This window comes from Staurois parvus, unplaced genomic scaffold (genome assembly GCF_062004578.1).
Source record: "Staurois parvus isolate SC_StPar_1 unplaced genomic scaffold, SC_StPar_1.0 ptg000043l, whole genome shotgun sequence".
Taxonomy (NCBI): domain Eukaryota; kingdom Metazoa; phylum Chordata; class Amphibia; order Anura; family Ranidae; genus Staurois; species Staurois parvus.
This window is the reverse complement of record NW_028317839.1, coordinates 1,640,787-1,657,719: the sequence shown is the minus strand read 5'-3', so window position 1 is coordinate 1,657,719 and position 16,933 is coordinate 1,640,787.

Below are 16,933 nucleotides of genomic sequence, written 5' to 3'. Positions count from 1 at the left end.
CCAATGATGGTGTACTATTCTTCCTACTAGAACCAATAATGGTGTACTATTCTTCCTACTAGAACCAATGGTGGTGTACTATTCTTCCCCCTAGAACCAATGATGGTGTACTATTCTTCCCACTAGAACCAATGATGGTGTACTATTCTTCCCACTAGAACCAATGATGGTGTACTATTCTTCCCACTAGAACCAATGATGGTTTACTATTCTTCCCACTAGAACCAATGATGGTGTACTAGTCTTCCTACTAGAACCAATGATGGTGTACTATTCTTCCCACTAGAACCAATGATAGTGTACTATTCTTCCCACTAGAACCAATGATGGTGTACTATTCTTCCCACTAGAACCAATGATGAGGCACTACTCCTCCTCCTACCTACCATCAACCCTGAGGCCATGTTTATTCTCACTGACGCTGGGGCCAGGACATATTCTATCCTCACTGGCCCTAATTCAGCCCTCCTAAAGTCTGAAAGACTGTATACTGGCCCTTTGTTTGAAACGTTTGGAGATCCCTGCTTTAGAGGCTCCAGAAACAAATCATAATAAATTAAAATTTTTTCATGCAAAAAAATGTGCATTTATTATTTTTTGTTAAAAGGTGAACTTATCCTTTAGTCCTGGTTCACACTGACGTGGTACGGAATTCACAACTTTTTCTGTGCAAATTCCGCACCGCGTCAGATCGCACCCCATTCATGAGAACTGGTGCGGGTGTGTATGTTAACAACACCCCAAAAGTGGTTCGCAAAACGCGGTGCGATGTGCAGAATAGGATCACATAGGTATGAAAACCCATGCGATCTGATTCTAGTGAGGACCATAAAAAGGGTCCTGCATGTTTTTGGTGCGGGTGCGGTACAATTAGAGACATACAAAATGTATGGCTCCAATCGCACAACACACAAATCACATGTGATTTGCACAGGAATGCGGTGCGGTTCCTGTGCGAATCACATGCGATATACCACACCGCCTATATGTGATCCCAGGCTTAAGGTTGTTTCATAGCTATTGTGCTAGACATGTATAATGAATGTTGATCGGTAACAGTAAGCACATCCTACATTTAAATAAGACATCTAAAGCATGTTTAATCCTATATTGTCTTCCTCATTCTTATGCTGTGAGTAGATAAATGTTACATATGGCTTAGAAAGGCATTTTCCAATTTCATAGTTGTAAAACTCATGAATACTTAAAAATGCTAAGAGCATTGAAAACACATCACTTTCTTAATATTTTATTAGGTAACATCTTAATTTAGACAAATATCCTTCAGGTCGTTAGGACGTGCTGAGAATTCTCCTGTCCATTAATGTCAGCTGCAGTATTTGAAGTATTGATTCACAAAATTCACAACTGCATTTCATACTCTCTGCTAAACTTCCATCTGCTCAGATTGTTGGATTCAAATTGCATCTAACCCCAGTCACTAAAATCTCATGTAATAGTTATAAAAAATATTAAACTACATCAATAAATTAATAAATACATTAATAAAATCTTAAAAGTGATCTTAATTTTTTTTAAATCTGCAGCTTTTATTAAAAAACAAAACCTGGTTATCCTGCCATGAAGTCCTTGTTTGGGCACTTCCTGTAATAGTGTGACACGCTATCGCTCACTTGTCTTCTTGCGTTGTCAGCCTTTCAGTGAAGACTAAAAGGAACTGCACCAATGCTCATTGCAGTGGCATGTGGCATCATTGTCACTATGAGGGAAGCTGCCCTGAGAAATACGATGCAGCCATTGTTGGAGTGCATGTAGACGAGAAGTGTTTAGCAACATTTGGATGAAAAAAACCCTGTATTTTCTAAAGAATAAAACATGGCAATTAATTATGATATATATAGCAATTTTATAAACTAAATGTCATCAAGTGTGGGTTTAGATTTACCTTAACCTCTCCTATCAAAAATTAACATGGAGATCCTTTTGCATAAAATCTTTGTATTGATCCATTACTTGTATATAAAGTGACATATTTATAAATCTGTGAAGCCATCAGGGCAAATATATATGCAGACAATCCTGCAGGACACTGGTTTAGGTCAGTTGATAAAATGTTTGTTGTATTCTAAAGTTAGCGAAAAATGACAATATTTTTTTTTCATGCTAAGGTACAACACGAGTTCTTTTCTCTCTATACTCCAGGCATCCCAAGCACATCACCCAAGTCTCAGTCTTTTGAGAACCACTTGGCCTTGCTGCCTTCTTCAAACTGGGTAATCCATGAACTCTAAGCACAAAAAGGACAAAGGGAGGGTGCACCAGCCTTGTGCATTAATTGAGACAATATTTATTAGATATGTAAAAGTAATATATTTAGAAACAATGCTAAGCATTGAACCTATAGCAAATTTCCAATAGAACAACTGGAACGGATGGCACCCTTCCTGTGAGACCGAGCAGGTGTTCCAGGGTTCTGCAGCCGCTAAAGCGTTTCATTGGCTCTGAAGTAGAGGGAATACCCTTGAAACGAGTTAGCATCTGCAGAGAAAACAGTTCAGGACCTTTAGTGATTATTTTGAATTTCATTTGCATAAATTTTGATCTCCACTGGACTGACATTTACTGAGCCATTGTTTTGCCCAACTATATCTTCTATCTTCAGACTTAGTACTCGTGTGTAGGAAATTTTCTTTGAAGCAGAACATATTTTCCTTTGGATCACATGTTCATAGCAGGTCTGCCTGGTATTCTATGGGCCCAGAGTTTCAGATCAGTTAGCTAATGTGGAGATAAAAGTGGTTGCTTACAGTAGAAGTGGCAATCCAGCATAATTTTAGAATAAATTCTAATATAAAAAAACTACAATTACAATTTTTAGTAAAAAATAATAAAGCAACAATACAATTCTTTACTGCTCCAGGATGGTGTCTCAGTTTTTCTATGGTAAATTTTCCAGCATTTAAAATGGCTTCTTCAAATCATGCTGGATTATAGTGACTCACACACAAGGAACATAGAGTGCCGCTCAAAGTACTGTGAAACTTTCCTCATCAGTCCAAAACACTGAACAGGTGCTGGCGTTCAAAAAATCTCATCCAGGCTAACAGAAGTAGAAGTAGATCAGAATAGAAGCACCACACACCGGAACCCAGCTTCCATACAGAGTAGAGTAAATTATGGCTTCAGCCCGCCTCCTCCTTGCCAAGCCCTGCTGACGTGTTTCACCCCGCCCATGGGGCTTACTTAGAGAGGTTTATACCTTTAGTTAAGTGATCTCCTTCCTTTGTTAGTACTGCACAATTAAAGTATCATTGAGATTAGTAGAGTCATGAATGGCTTCCTACAATGCATACCAATCTTTGCACTAGACTTCTCATTTATGTGCTGACTCCTCTGCACCACAGAATGAAACCTATTACTCTTATGAGAAGGAGTAAAAATGACTCTAATACCATCTTGTTTTTGACAACACGTTCTTTATTCAGTTTTCTAATGCAGTATATACAGTATGTATGAGTTTTGAGAGTGCACAGAACAATTGAATGTTTATTTCTTGTAGTTTCTGTTCTATACATTTGATATATTTCATCATATGAAACAACACTGTTACATGTTTATGTGTTCTGACCTTGATTTTCTGTACATACTGACCCAGAATATCATGTATATGTACATGAATTGCTCGCAGTGAACTGGGAGGAACAAACAGAATGTTTTCATTCTGTCTTCCATTCACACAAAAACGACCATCCAAATTGCCACGACAGCTGGTGTTGTTGAGAAGCCCCTCTGTGTCCATGACAGTAACCTTAACATGGGAGGAGTGGACTTCAGTGACCAGATGATGAAGCCATACTTAATTTACTGAAAAGCCAGACACTGGTACAAAAAAAAGAGTGTTTATTCATTTCAATTGTCTATATATAACGCTTTTGTGCTTTACAAGGCAACTGGATGTAGTGGATCCTTCCTAAAATTCTAGGAAGAGATCATCACGGCCCTTTTGTATCCAGAAGGTGTTATGGCCCAAACCCCCAATCCAGATGCAGTTAGCCGGATGCATGAAAGGCATTTTCCCAATGCTATTTCTGGTACGCCAACCCAAAGGACACCCCAAAAAAGATGTTGTGTCAGTAACAGACATGGAATTAGGTGTGACACACACTTTTATTTGTTCCTCCTGTCCTGGCCAACCTAGTCTCTGCCTCAAGGACTGCTTTTGTCACTACCATACACTAGTGGACTATTAATACAGGGTACAGCACGGCACAGTTAAGGGCACATATTTGCACAGGGTCTCAAAAGATGTTAGGTTCTCAAGAAACTGGCTATTGCATTTTGAGAGACCCTAATATCTGCTTGTTACAATTTAAAAAAAAAAAAAAAAGTTAAAAAACATAATAAGGAAATGTAAAAAAAAAAAAAATAAAAAAACCCCCCAAAAACAAACAGTTGTAGTTTTTTTTTTGCTGTTGTCGAGTTACTGTTCTACTGTTATGGTTTTACTGTTACTGTTTTATTGTTAACCATTCCTGTTTTATTGCAGGAATGCCATTCAGCTGCAGCACCTATTTATTCAGACAGTAACAGGGTCTTGCACTCAGAATATACATAGTAAGAATACAAGTAAGTGTGCGCAGCACTGTTTGGATAAAAGCATTTGCGCCTGGGGTGGCCAGTGGGCGGAAGGCCCCTATGCTTCAGCATATATTTAAAAAAAAAAAATTGGGGGCAGAGATTTCTTTATCCACATCAATCGATGTGAATAGAGGAATCTATAGGGTTCTTTTTTTTTGTTCAGCCCACAAAAAAAGAGCATTCCATGTGTGCCCACCATTGGAAGTGGGTGGATGCAGGGCAGTATATTCTAATGGTGGGCATACCACACACTTTTTCTGGCAGAGATTTCTTGTCTTTTTTTCCATTTAACCCACAGGCTGCATAAAAAAAAAAGAACATAGCATATATATCCAATAAGGACCAGCGATGTACTGGTACATCACTTTACTTTGAGTGGGTATACCAGGATGATGCTGCAGGCATCAACCTGGTATCATTTTTTTCATCCGGCGACCAGCTTTCATATAAAGGCAATCCTGGTGGCTAATTAGCTGCAGGATTGCTTTTACAAGCAGAAGGAGAAGATGCCCCCCCCTCCCGTTACCTTCCACAGGCTTCTTGGGCAGTCTCGTGCCAGTGGGGGAACCGGAGAATGCACCCGTTGTGTCTCTGCCAGCTGACCGTAGAGCTTAATGGAGACCGTATGGTGCCAATCATCTCCGTAGTTTTCATGTGTACAAAAAGTGTCAGAAAAGGTGTCTTCAGGTGGTTAGAAGAGTGAGTGATGTGTGGCATAAACTTCTAATGCTGGGCATAAAATGAACCCTCCCAAATGACCCCATTTTGGAAATTAGACACTCTAAACTATTTGCGGAGAGGCATGTTTCATCAATAGAAGAATTTATTATTTTTTTTCCCACACGTTTTTGGAAAATTACAAAAATATTTTTTCCTCTTTTTTTACACAAAATTGACAATTAAATGATTTATTGCTTACATGTGCCATAGGTATATGTGGAATTTGTCCCCAAAATACATTCTGCTACTTCTCTCAAGTATGGGGATACTACACGGGAGAGACTTTTTGGCAGTCTAGACGTGAACAGGACCCCAAAATTCAAAAAGCACCTTAGGGCTTTTAAATGGCTTTATTTCCTCATTACACTTCCTGACTACCTATCACAATTTTGGAGGCCCTGAAATGCCAGAATAGTATGAAACCCCCCCCCCCCCCCAAATAACCCCTTTTTGGAAATTATACACCCCAAGGAATTTGATAAGAAGCATAGTGAGTATTTTGCAGATCTCATTTGTTGCCAGACGTTTTTGGAAAAGGAAGAAATAAAACAAAAACATAATTTTTCTTTTCTTTTTTTATTTTTCAACACCTTGTGAGAAAAATGAGATCTTCAAAATACTCACCCTGCCTCTTGTTAAATTCCTCGGGGTGTCTACTTTCCAAAAAGGGGTCATTTGGGGGGGTTCAGGCTCTCAAAGTGGTCATTGGATTTCAGGCTCCTGTATGTGGCTAGACTCCCATAGAGTCTCACACATGTGGTATCCCCATACTCGGTAGAAGCAGCAGAATGTATTTTGGAGTGTAATTCCACATATACCAATGGCATTTGTGAACAATATATCATTTAAGTGACAACTTTGTGTAAAAAAGAAAAAAAAAATTGCCATTTTCCAAAAACTTGTGGAAAAAAAATAAATCTTCCATGGACTCAACATGCCTCTCAGCACATTGCTTCGGGTGTCTACTTTCCAAAAAGGGGTAATTTGGAGGGGTTTGTACTGCCCTGGTATTTTAGCACCTCAAGAAATGTAATAGGAATTCAGAAAGTAAAAGCTGTGTAAATTCCAGTATCTATACCATAGTTTGTAGACATTATAACTTTCACACAAACCAATTAATATACACCTATTGGGATTTTTTTTAATCAAAGACATGTAGCAAAATACATTTAATTAAGTATCAAAAATTGTGCCGTGCTCCACTAAAAACAAACAAATATATAATCTTCAAAATTCATATAAATCTTCCAAAAATTAACTCAATGTCCATATCCCATCCGTGATCTCTGCAGTTACAATGGTATAATCAGAACAGCTGTAGCTCGATTCACCTCTGGTGTATTAGCAAACCAATCACTTGTGCACCTTCACCAGTTGTGCTCTCACCTTATACTGTATATATATGACCAAACCGATAAGTGAGGTCATATAAAGCTTGTGTCCCTTGTATGGACTGAATATAGATGGGATTGTTATCCTAAGGGTCTGGATTCCTTTCAGTCCTCTAGTAGTCCACCTCCATCGGTTCAAATGCCATAAGAAATAATCAAAACATAGTGTTTTATCCTTATTAAAAGCATTTATTTATAAGCTGTATTCCACTCACATGTGTATGCTGTTAATGCGCTTTTTGTAGTCAAAATACTCCAAATACCACTATCAGTTCTCTCATGCAATCCTGCTGGTACCTCTCTCACTTTTCGTAAGAGCTTCGTGATGTCAGAGCCCCTCCCCTACGTGTTACTCCACCGGGTCACGTGGTTTCATCAGGGGGAAATAATTGGACGGCACGACGCTCATTCTTTTATACAGGGATCGCCTCAGTGCCATTTTCTTGTGGTCTATATGGCAGCAGCCATGTTCTTGAAGCTTATTTCATGTATAATAAATTATGTCATTACTTTCAGAGCTATTTGTTAGCCCTCATTTTACTATATGAATGAATAGATAACTGTGCTGTGCAGTCCTCCAGATAATTAATGACTAAACCCATGGAGTGTCCTAAGGATACTAATTCTCATCGCAATTCCTCCGCTTAAGTGATGATCACAGTGTGCACTACTACCGCAGCTGGCAACATTGAACAATCACATATGAATAGTCATATATAATTAACAATAATCCTTTCCATACACATAGATATGAGCACAACCTAAACCAATATTGTTATATTAATGTATCTGATATTTCAGCAGATTGGGGTTTAAAATATATATGTATTATATATTAGTACATATAATTAATTGTGGATTTTAGCAAATATACCATTTATTTCAATTATATTTTTATTTTTTAAATTTTATTTTTTTTAAAAATAATATTTATATATTTATTAGCCTAATAAAATTTTATATAATTTTGGTTTTAAATGTAAACATATTAATTAAAAAAAAAAAAATCGCACAGGTGTGAAAAAAGGACAAATTAGTTTGGGTACAGCATAGCATGACCGTGCAGTTACCAGTTGAAATAGCGCAGTGCCAAATAACAAAAAAAGGCCTGGTCAAGAAGGGGCGTAAATCCTCTGGAGGGCAAGTGATAAAAAATTAAATGGGCAGTGAACCATACTGGTGTAAATCAGTGAATGGATCACTTCAACAGTAAGGGAGAAAACCCAACATAAACAGTTTAATTTATATGAGCATCTTGAATTCTATTTCATTAATGGTGTTAAAAATATTCATTGTATTTTAAAAGATCTGACTTGAAAGGCAAAATTGTCAGGTTTATTAAAAATTTAAAGAAAATTGCACAATTCTATTGTCAAGCAGCTCTCCCAGCTTGGGGGTATAATTTAATTCTGGAGTTGAGAGAATTGCCATCAGCAGTACTAGCAGGTGCCTCTTTACAAATATTGACACTCATTGTCTCTAGGCATAACTATGGAGATTAGGAAAACACAAGCTGTACAGAGCTAGCCAAAGTTCAGCTAGTGAATGATATTAGGAAGGAGCTGTATATTAAAGGAAAAGTAGAATGAAAACTACTGGAATTATTCAAAAGGGCATTGCAAAGAGCAACTACAAACTACACATCACAGTGACCTACAGCAACTGGTTAGTTTTAGATCAATCAAGAGATGGCTTAGGATTGGCTGGGTAATGTATTTTGTATACTGTAAAGAAACAGTATATACAGTATATACAGTATAATATACTGTAAAGATGATAAAACAGTCTTTTATTACAATTCTCATGAAATATTCATAGACAAATACCAAAATGTGTTAAAGACAGCAATCATATGTGAACATCACAATGATGTAGGTTGACCCAAACAGTGGTACATATGATGGTCAAAATTACATATTATTTTTATTATTATTACACAGTATTTATATAGCGCTAAAAGGTTTGCTCAGCGCTGTACATTATAGTGGGGGACAGAACATGAGACAATACAGTAACAAAACACAAGGGGGTCAAGGGCCCTGCTCTTTCAAGCTTACAATCTAGGAGGGATGGGATAGTGGTACAGGAGGAAGTGGCTGTGAGGGATGGAGTGGAAGGAGGAGTGAAGGAGATCGGCTGTTAGGTCAGGGCAGGGTAGGCTTCCCTGAAGAGATGGGTTTTCAGGGTGCGCCTAAAGGTGAGGAGGGTAGGTGACAGTCTGATGGATTGGGGTAGTGAGTTCCAGAGGATGGGGGAAGTCCTGGAGAAGTCCTGCAGTCGGGCGTGGGAGGTGGAGACCAGGGAGCTAGAAAGTAGGAGGTCTTGTGAGGAGCGAAGAGTACGGGTTGGGTGGTATTTGGGTATCAGGTTGGTGAGGTAGTTTGGGGCAGTGTTATGAATGGCTTTGTATGTCTGTGTTAGTAGTTTGAATTTAATGCGTTGGGCAATCGGGAGCCAGTGGAGGGAATGACAGAGGGGGGGTGGCAGAAGCGGAGCAGTTGGTAAGGTGGATGAGTCTGGCCTCTGAGTTCAGGATAGACTGAAGCGGGGATAGTCTGTGATGAGGCAGGCCGGTGAGAAGGGACTTGCAGTAGTCGAGTCGTGAGATAATAAGGGAGTGAATGAGTTGTTTAGTAGTGCCTGGGGTTAGGAACTTACGTATTTTGGAGATGCGTGTTCTACGTGTTTCGTAGCACACCTCACTTCATCAGAACCAAACATAGTACCATGTCAGGTTTAAAAGAGATGTCCAATCACAGATACAGTCATGTGTACTTGAAAGAAAAGAAAGAGGATACAGAGAAGGATCTGGGAGTTCTGGTATATCACAAGCTTAATAATGGCATGCAATGCCAAGCTGTAGTTTCTAAAGAGAGCAAAATCCTCTCTTGTATTAAAAGCGGTATAGACTCCAGAGAAAGAGAGATATCATATTACCCTGTACAAATCATTAGTAAGACTTCATTTGGAATATGCAGTTCAATTTTGGGCACCAATTCACAAAAAGAACATTGGGGAACTGGAGAAAGTGCAGAGAAGGGCAACCAAACTGATAACAGGCATGGAGGAGCTCAGCTATGAGGAAAGATTAGAGGAATGGAATTTATTCTCTTTTCAAAAGAGATTAAGGGTGGATATGATCAACATGTATAAATACATCAGTGATTCATATAGTGAACTCGGTGTAGAGTTTATTCACCCTGAGGTCATCACAGAGGACAAGGGGGCACTCTTTACGTCTGGGGGAAAAGAAATGTAATCTCCAAATACGGAAAGGTTTCTTCACAGTAAGAGCTGTGAAAATGTGGAATAGACACCCTCAAGAGTTGGTTCTGGCCAGCTCAGTGGATTGCTTTAAAAAAGGCCTGGATTCCTCCCTAGATACACAGAATATAACTGGATATTAAGATTTATAGGTAACGTTGATCCAGGGAATATCTGATTGCCTCTCGGGGAATCAGGAAGGTAATTTTCCCATGCAGGAGCAAATTGGATCATGCTTTTCTGTTTTTTTTGCCTTCCTCTGGATCAACTGTGGGTATAGGATTATAACTTGTGTTTATTTATTTATTTATTTTGTTATGGTTGAACTGGATGGACTTTTCAGCCAGACTAACTATGTTACCGTATAATTATAAAATAACACATACAAATAAAAATTATAAATATATCATATATACATTATATCAATAATTACTGTCCTCAGCAAGAATAAAAAACAAAAAAAACACAGACATTTCTCTTACTCCTCCACAGCACAGGTTCCACCCCGACAAGTCTCTGTCCTATTGATATTATCTCACATGCACAGTGCCAGATAGCTAGATCTGTGCAACTATGGGTGTAGTGACCACCTTTCAGTATATTAGTAGGTGAACCTGTGTTTTGTTATATACAGTATAGGTTATACGCAGCTCCTGGTATTTTAGTTAACCCTGTCTCTTCTGGTCTGAGATTCTATAACTTGTTTTAGCTCAGGGCTCATTAACCAGCATAGGCTAAAGCCAGGTTGGGCATTCAACAGCCACTTCTGACAGTTAGAGGTCTGGTTGCACATGAGATTTAGAAACTACTATGAAGGGACTAAAGTGCACAGTAGATAGGCTGTCTCTGAGTTCCAGTGCTACACCACAGTTCGTGCTGATGAGAAGCTCCATTCCAGGCTGGTTGGACAACAGCTGTAAAATTTCCTCATGACTGCTGATCTTGTCTTCATGTCTCTGACACTAAGACAGATGCTGCATAATCCTCAGGGGTCCCTGCAACTGAAATTTGCTGCAACATCTTGAGGTCTCTATTAATAATTATATATATGGGCAACACGGTGGCTAAATGGTTAGCACTTCCACCTGGCAGTACTAGGGTCATTGGTTCAAATCCCAGCCATGGCACCACCTGCCTGTAGTTAGTTTGCACATTCTCCCTGTGCCTGTGTGGGCTTCCTCCCACACTCCAAAGACATGCTGGTAGGTTAATTGGATCCTGTCTAAATTGGCCCTAGTATATGTATGAATGTAAGTTAGGGACTTTAGATTGTACACCCCTTGAGGGTTAGGGACTGATGTGAATGTACTATATATATATATATATATATATATATATATATATATATAGCGCTGCGTAAAATTGACGGCACTATATAAGTACCTGTGATAAATAAATAAATTAAATATATACCCAGGTAAATGGGCACAATTCCACCAGGACTGCTACTTACCTGTTTGTACATGGGATATACATACTGTTGTTAATAATCTTCCTATATAAAGCTTGTATTACTTCTATAATGGTTCACATCTATATAGTTATGGTTAATGTTGTATGCTGGTTACAGTAGTTCCTTTGCTCCTAAACTCTTTGTTTAGATTACTGATTAATTTCCCAAGAAGGGAATCCCTTCGGTCCAGATAGGCCCTGTCCTGGGTGGGAGCACTGCCAACTTTATTACCAAAACCACTTTTCCACTTAGCAAAGGTTCTAGTTCTCTTATTTGCTTACAGGTTTAGGCAATATTCTGTTTGGGGAGGGACATTTCTCATACCCCCCCCCCCAAAAAAAAAGAGCACTACACATGTACTAAATAACTAAAGTAAACTTTCAGCTTGAGAACTTCTTGAATGCATTCTACTGCCTGCATACAGTGGCCAGACAGCAGGATTCCCTGTACGTCTGATTAACAATCAGACACAGGCAGATTTTAATGAATAAAATTATGGGAGTACTTGCTGAATTGTTTTTGAAGATGCATTCTCTGGGGCTATCATCCCCATCCTTGCTTCATTCCTCGGTGAGTCAATGAACATATCAGATGTTCTAATACTGGATGCGGTGTTAGTCATTCATTAGGTTTAGTATCCGATCCTGCATCTCTTGCACTAATAAATCAATAATAACAGCTTCAGTATTTACATCCTGACAAGTTACTTTTAGATTTAGCAGTACGAGTCAATGTAGAGCTGAACTGCAAGCTGATCTAAAACACAGAATGCAGGTATGTACTCATTAATACAATTACATTTATTCATTTATATTAAGGAGGATGGGTAATTGCTCTGCCTATAGTATATGGTTTAATACCTTTGCATTATGGAATCATAACTCAGTTTTTGGGGTGAAGTTTGGATGGGTAACTGGGGGTAATTCTCACTTTCTGGTAAATATATGGTCTTAAAGTGATTGTAAAGGCTCAAGGTTTTTTGCCTTCATGCATTCTATATGCAGCAGTCTCCCATCGGCGGTCTCTTCCTCCTCATTGGCTGAGACAGCAGCATGTCAATCACAGCCAGTGAGCCAATGAGGAGAGGGGGGGCAGGGCAGAGCCACGGCTGTGTGTGAATGGACACAATGAGCAGCGGCTCAGGAGCGAGCCTGCTTGGGTGCCTCCATAGCATGTTGCTTGCTGTGGGTGCACTTGGCAGGAGGGAGGGGCCTGGAGCACCGGTGGGGGACCCGAGAAGAGGAGGATTGGGCTGCTCTGTGCAAAACCACAGAGCAGGTAAGTATAACATGTTTGTCCTTTATATAATATAATATGTATATATATATATATATATATATTTCTTACAATCACTCTAAGTCTTCAAAACCTATGGAATGCACAATTTTTGTTGTTGTATGACTGTCACACATTTTCATCCTCTTTGGATCTTCTTTTGTGTTTTTCTTTGCATTGAGATATTTGTTGTATTGTTTTTATTTGATTAAAAAAATACTTTCAATGAAAACTGCCTGATTTAAAAAAAAAATGTAAAAGCAAGTAGTGTAAATATATGAATTCATCTCAGTATTAGCTTCTTGAAATCCACTGTACAGTAGAGCTCATACTGGGAGAGTAGAGATTGGCAGCACAGGGACCCAATCAACTGTGCTGCTTAGCTAATGAATGTAACAAGGAACATGCTGAAGGGAGGCTAGAGGGGTAACAGAGAGATGAACTCATTAGTGTGCCGCATTTCCTTTCACTAACCAGTCACAGACTGGGGAGAGCAATAAGACCTGTAAGTGTTACAGATCCAGCAGGCTGAAAAAAAAAAAAAAAAATGAACAGATTCTTTTATCTACATAAATTAGGTGAATGCAGTGGCAAGGCATTCTGGCAGCTACACCCAGTGCTGTCAGAGTACACTGATCAACTGCCGCAGCCCATTGGCTGCAGCCACTGAGTGACAAAAGTTTTCCAACATGTCTGTTTGACAAGGGATGGCCACAAACTTATCCAATTTCTTCTGGTCTCTGCTGAACTGGCTGAACGTTAACCCATCTATGGCCCACTTAAGAATATATTCTGCTATCCATGGTAAGCAGTGATATAGGCTGGTAGGAGTCTGGTTTGGACAGATCTTAATCTGAGTTTGGAAGGACTGTTATAGATTCATATGGGGCAGAACATCCAATTCAATTGCCTCTTGTAAAGTGTGCAGGAGATAGGCAAGTGGAAGCTTAAGCTTGGAGTCAATCTACCCCAGGGGTCTTGTTTGTGGGTAAGGAGGTAAGAGCCTCAGTAAATTCAGTAAGTTTTTTCAAAAGCCTCAAGGTTCCAATGCCCAATGCAGGAGTTGCCAAACCTGAAGAAAATTGCAAGAACAGTTTTTCTACTCAGAAAAGACATCCTAGAGCCCCTAAACCTGCATGGTGAGTACCCTGGGTGACAGTAGCTTCTTCTGACAGCCTGACAAGGTGGAGCACCAGACAGACCCCCACCAAAAGTGGGGCATGGTCTGACAAGCCCGTAGGTTTGATTATACATTGGTGGACTATAACAAGACAGGGCTTATTCTCCAGCACTAAATTAATCCTAAAGAGCGTTCCATGGTTTCTAGAACAACAGGTGTATTAATAGGCAGCTTGATGTTGGGAGTGACAAAAATCTAGTTGGCCCCGTTTCCTTGCCAGTATTGCCAGTGAAGTAGGTGGACAGCCTGTGGACAATGGGGTAGAGCAAAATATGTCATGAGATAAACCCATTACTTTGTTAAAGTCCCCAAGGATAATCATTGGGACATCTCTGTAAATACTCCAGGATTGTATAAACTGTATAAAAACATCTGCTGAATATGGGGAAGATATGTTAAATATTAGCAAGAGCAAATGCAGAAATACTCACAGTACAGTACAAGAGAATATATCTGCCTTCCTCATCTAGTTTAGTGTGCTGATAGGTGATCAAGATATTCTTATGGATAAGGATGTTAAATCTTTTTGAATAGGAGGTATAGCATGAGTGAAGTGAAATATTATAATGAGATCTATGAAGTGGATCACTGGTGTCTTTCATTAGATGCGTCTCCTAAAGGCACACCATAGCTAGTTGATATTTCACTAAAGCACAAAATAATGACTTGTTTTAATTGCTGCTTAGCTATTAAGGTCCTAGTCCCAGAAAGAAAACGAGAACTGGGAAGCCAGTGTGGGGAGGTGGGGGTGAAAGTGCAGTACCAAGTGCCAATGTGCTTGTGCTGCATGCAACCCTGAGGCATGTAAAATTAGGGAGAAAATACATGGCTGATGTTATTCGTGGGTGTGTTGTATGGTATGTTCATGTTGATCCAGCCAGGACAAGGCAGAAGTAGCAGAATCTAAGAAATGAATGTCACCCTTGGCCACCACCTGCATTCTCCTGTGTATGGGCATGGTGTTCTAAGGTACAGGAGGTATGTTACCTTTTGATTCACTCATAATCTCCTCACTGGAGTGCAGGCAAAATTCTCAAGCTAAACTGCAGCCCTGTTGCTGCAGGTGGAGTAGAATTCAGCACTATCTTGGGTCATGTGGCCAAGACTGAAGAGTCTTCCCGCAGGCTTTTTGATCATCACTACTTAGCTGTATAGAATTGCTAGAGCGCTGGTGGGGAAAGGATCAGTTGTGGCTGGTATACAGTGGTAAAGGCATCAGCCATGGCAAGCCGCTTATCAGGATAGTCAGTGGGAGCTCTTCTTTACATGTGGATTTTCAATTGTTGTCATGATCAGGGGTCAGTCTCAAAGACCAGTTGCTATAGCAGTGGAAAGGCTTACCTGAAAGCCTGCCAGCAGGATAGGTACACAGGCAGGTCACCGTGGCGGAGTAGTGGGATCACCTGAGGTGCGGGGTCTAAGTACCAACCGGTGTTCACTAGAGCTCCTAATGGTGGACATGGATTTGGCTGCGTGTTAGCACCAGGTTGCGGTTCTCAGGATCACCCCACCAGGAGGTGAGCAAGCGGAGGTCCAGTAGCATATAAGCAGGAAAGGATCAAATGGAAGCGTGGTCAGTAAACAAGCCAAAGTTGGTAAGGAGCAGTCGCAGGTTGGGATCAGGCAGAAGCGTTGTCGAGAACAAGCCAAGGGTCAATAACGAGTGAAGCAAAATAGGGTAACAGCAGAGACAATAAGGAGCACGATACTGGCTGGAAAGCACAATAATCTGGCAAACAGGAAGTGCAGAGACATGGCTTATATCAGGAAGTTCATGGGAGGAGCAAGGGGTTCAAGGTTCATGATAAACAAGGTCAAGGTAGGATCATCCAAATAATTGTCAAGGGAACTGTTCAGCATTTCAGGTGGCTCAGCAAGAAGAAACATTGCCACTCACCGCAGAAGGCCCAGGTTCAGACCCAGGTTCGGACCCAGGCTCTGACAATTGTAGACCTACTTTCCCCCCTCCACTGGGAAACAATGGTTATATTGATAGAAATAAGATAACTCTAAACATTGCCCAACTAAGGTAAGGGTCTCTTTCCATGCCACTGGCCAGTGAACTCTGTATATAGTTGGCCAGTGTTGGGGTCCTGAATCTCCCATCAGAGTGCTTACTCCTAGTTGAATGTATTTGCAATTCCCCAATCTAAAAAAGTAAACCAAAACAGTGGAAGAGGCCCAGCATCATTGTAGACAACCTGACATTGCCCTCAGTGACAATTCTTGCTCCATAGTATCTCCTCTGCTGTCGCACCGTGTTGTTCCAGTAGTGGCTTATTCCAAATGGGGTTTTGTGCAGGGCTTCGCTTGTCTCTCTGACTCTCTGTACCCCAGATGCTCACACACAGTCTAAGAGATCCTTTAGACTAATTCTGTGGAACAGCTATACCATGTCAGGTGTGTGCTGCAAAAAGAGTGTGGTACTCACAAATAGAAAATTGTCCTTAGGAATAGGCAACAGCTCTCCCTTCAAGCACAAGCATGTGGTCTTGGGCTCTACTTCTCTCTTTTCCAGAGCCCGGTAATGCAACACTGCAGCCAGCGGACAATGTTTTCCTGAAACCACCATTACACATGCAAAGCATGATTCCTTTTTAACACAATTCTGATGGAGCACCTGCACAGGCCATGCACACCCAGAACAGCGCCCTTATTCCACAACCACACACAACACTGTCTCTGCATCAGTTCCTTTACTCCTCTCTTCTAGTACCCAGCATAAACCACCTTCCAGTAAGTCGTTCCAGCCAACAGCAATCCAAGTAACGTCAGTCTGGTCTTTTTTAAAATGTCCACCGACTGTGTTGGGGACCCTACCCTGTTCACCACTTTCAACCAATGCAGACGAGGAACAGAAAACTTAAAACAGGAAGAAATGTCCTGCAAGCAAAACTAAAGGTCCACATACAGTACCAGGTTCAACGGTGTTTTCTTTGAAGCCACATGAAAAGACCCTCTTCCTCCTGTATGATATGTTAACAAAAGTTATTTTTGAATGCACACCAATGGCAGTATTCAGCATTCCATACCTGTTTTGCCAGTAGTTTG